Raw genomic sequence first — 3,222 nt, 5'->3', positions numbered from 1 at the left:
GAAGGATCTTTTGGGTAAAATAATGTATGAAAACTTAGTAAATAAATCAGTATGAAATTGAATAAAAATCTGCTTATTGTCTCTGAAGTCAGTTACCTAATATCTCAATGTACCCATCTGCCTTTCACCTTCATAGCTATTAATCTTCATTCATAGTCATCAGATATGCTTTTACGGCTTTATTTATTATATGTGGAGAATTATTCACAGTCTAAGTAGAGCCACTATTGTTGTTGTTGATTGCCTTCAAGTTGAGCAAGACTCATATTGACCCTATGAACAAAAGGCCTGAAGCCTTTCTATAACTTTCAACGTTTACCAAAGTTCATAGAGTTTCTGGAGGCATGTTGTTCAGAAGGTGGATGCCTCTCTAGTCCAGTCACTTCATTTTATATGTAGAAAAGCTTGTTTTCCCTTCCCAGTAACCATTTTAACCCACCTACTAGGGGGTGAGAACAGCTGTAAAGTGCATAAAAGCTTCCTATATTATGTGTCCAAAATTGAGTTTAGCACCTGCTTGCTCCTTCAGTTACGATTCCCTTCCAGTTTTCTGATTGGTATTATTCTCTTAGTCACCTAACTTCAACCTCAAAATCATGATTGATACATCTTCCTACTTACCTCAAATCTCTAGTTATTATCTTTTCACTAGAATGTATTTTTAATTCATCTTTTTCTTTATTTTTGGAGCTATCTGACTGTGTGTCACACAAACATCCATTTGTTTATCATTTATTCATTCTACCTTGTCACAGGTAGCTTGATAGCACATAACAACAAAAACTTTTTCCTAATTCATTGTTTACAACTGGACTAAATTACTTGGATGACACAGGGAAGGGTCTTAAATTATAAACTAACTAACTTCCCACCTAGATTCCTGAAACACTTGATTATTCCCCAAACTGAAATTAACTAAACAACAGTTGTCAGGTGTATGAAAAAGAATGTGGCATCTAATTTATGGTCCGTTCTCCATGTTGGTCCTTGGCTTTTTTTCTGACTGATGATATTAAATTTACTATTGTTTCATTCCTATCTTGTAATCAATTTGATTCCAGCGTATTACATGAAGCTCACATATATGGTTATTGTTTGGAAAAAAAGCAAAATTCTGTCCTGTTATCACTAACATCTTTTTTATCACAAAGGCTTTATTTTCTCTGTCTTCTTTTCAACATTTGATTTACAATCTCCTATAATTATCAATGCTTGTTGATTGCATGTTTAAACAATTCTAGACTTTAGTGAGGGGAATAGTGGGGGTTATTAGTATGATTCAGGCCATGATCTTCTCAATTGCTTGTTATGCATCGGAGAATGGGGCAATGAGTAAGGATGACAGAAGAGTCAATCCTTTGAGCTGTGGTACTGGAGAAGAATATTGAACATACCGTGTACTACCAAGAGAACAAACAAGTCAGTCCTGAATAGGGTGAAATCAGTTTGTTCCTTGGAGGCAAGAATTTTAAAACTCTGTCTCACACACTCTGAGCATGTTTTCAGGCTGAACCAGTTCTTGGAAAAGGATATCAGGCTTGGAAGGGAAGTGGGTGAGTGCAGGAAAGGAAGACCTTGGATGAGATAGATTGACACAGTAACTGTGGCAATGGGGTCAGGTGTGTCAGAGATGGTGAGGTTGGCTCAGGATAGGGTCAAGTTCAGAGCCATTGTTTATTATAGTGTTGCTATGAGTTATAGTCGATTCAAAGACACATAGCAACATATATGAACAATTTGTTGTAGTTGTGTAAAGAACCGACCCATAGCTGACCCTCCAGTGGGTTTTCAGAGGCAGACGATTGCACAGAAGATTGCTCATCTTTCTCCTGATATGAACAATGGAAACACTAATTTTATTTTGAGATAGATATATTGATATTTCACTCTCACTGATTTCATTGTATTTCAGGATAGATACTGACATTTTCTTTTGACAACAAATTTAATGTTATTCTTTTTCAATTTGTTATTCCCACCCAGGTTCAAAATAACAATACCGGTCCATTTCAGCTCCTTATTGCCTACATTACCAATTGTCAAGTGTATAACTTCAATTTTGACAACTTTCAATTTTTTCAGATTCATAATTCATACAGTTATTAATGGATATTTGTGATTGTTTCTACTAATCTTGAATTGTGCTACATCAACAAAAGAAGGTTCTGAAGGTACATTCTGCTTTCATTAGGCAGTCCTTCCCTAGCCATGTCTTAAGTGCATTCCAATTTGAGTACAAGGGGGAAAACTTATCTTACAGATCTATATCAAACATTCACTTATCAGTATTCACAAGATTTTCACTGCTCATTTTTTTAGAAGTAGCACCGAGTTCTTTAGTCAATAAATTTCCAAAATTTCCAGTTTTTTCCAACACTGCCTAGTCAATAAATGTCTACTTTTTTGCCACATATGTGTAACATATTATTTTTAGTATGAAATAGAACTCAACTGTATCATTTCTTTTCTTAAATTCCCAGTCTGTTCCATTTTCCTTTTATAATATAATTTCTAGCATGTCTTCAAATTACCTCCCACCTCTATTTTTTTAATGCCCTGTCAATTGCCCAGGACTTCTCAAATTGTATATTCTTGCCTAAAAACTCTACTGTTTAGTGATAGTCATCATATTAGGACTCAAATTTTTCCAACATTAGTAATACTAATGATGAGGATAAACTTAAAATTGATTCCCAAAGAGTGGAGGTCAGACATCCTCTGTCTTCCATTTTTACAAATTCTGACATGAGCTGACCTTGCCAAAACATTATCTTTTTACTGAATTTGACAATCAGTTAAAATGGCTACACTGAGCTAACAGAGTATACTTACACTTAAAGAGTTTATTAAGGCCATGACTGACGACAATTTCGGATCGGTATCAGAAAGTATTAGGCAGTCTATCTTCGGTGCAAGCTCTCTCAGATCCTCTTGGCCCTGCAGGGCTTTGCCAGACCTTATCTATCCTCAGTGCCTCTGCTGCTTTAGTGTCTTCAGTGTCCTAATTCCTGACTCATGGGACAACTCTTTTAGAAAGTTCCTTGTATCACTTCTCTCTGCTTTTTCTGTTCTTTGTCTTTTATGGTTTGTTTTGGTTTGGTTTGGTTTTGTCTTTCTTGTTTCTTTTCTTCATGACATTTTCTGTTTTAAAACTTACATGAGATAGGCCACAAAATTCCCATCAATTCCAAGAAACAATTGACCCTGTAAGGCCACAGACTG

This window comes from Elephantulus edwardii, unplaced genomic scaffold, assembly GCF_000299155.1.
Source record: "Elephantulus edwardii isolate Elephantulus edwardi_28Jun2011 unplaced genomic scaffold, EleEdw1.0 scaffold00081, whole genome shotgun sequence".
In the NCBI taxonomy this organism is placed as follows: domain Eukaryota; kingdom Metazoa; phylum Chordata; class Mammalia; order Macroscelidea; family Macroscelididae; genus Elephantulus; species Elephantulus edwardii.
The sequence above is the reverse complement of the archived record's forward strand: the minus strand, read 5'-3'. Positions refer to the sequence as shown.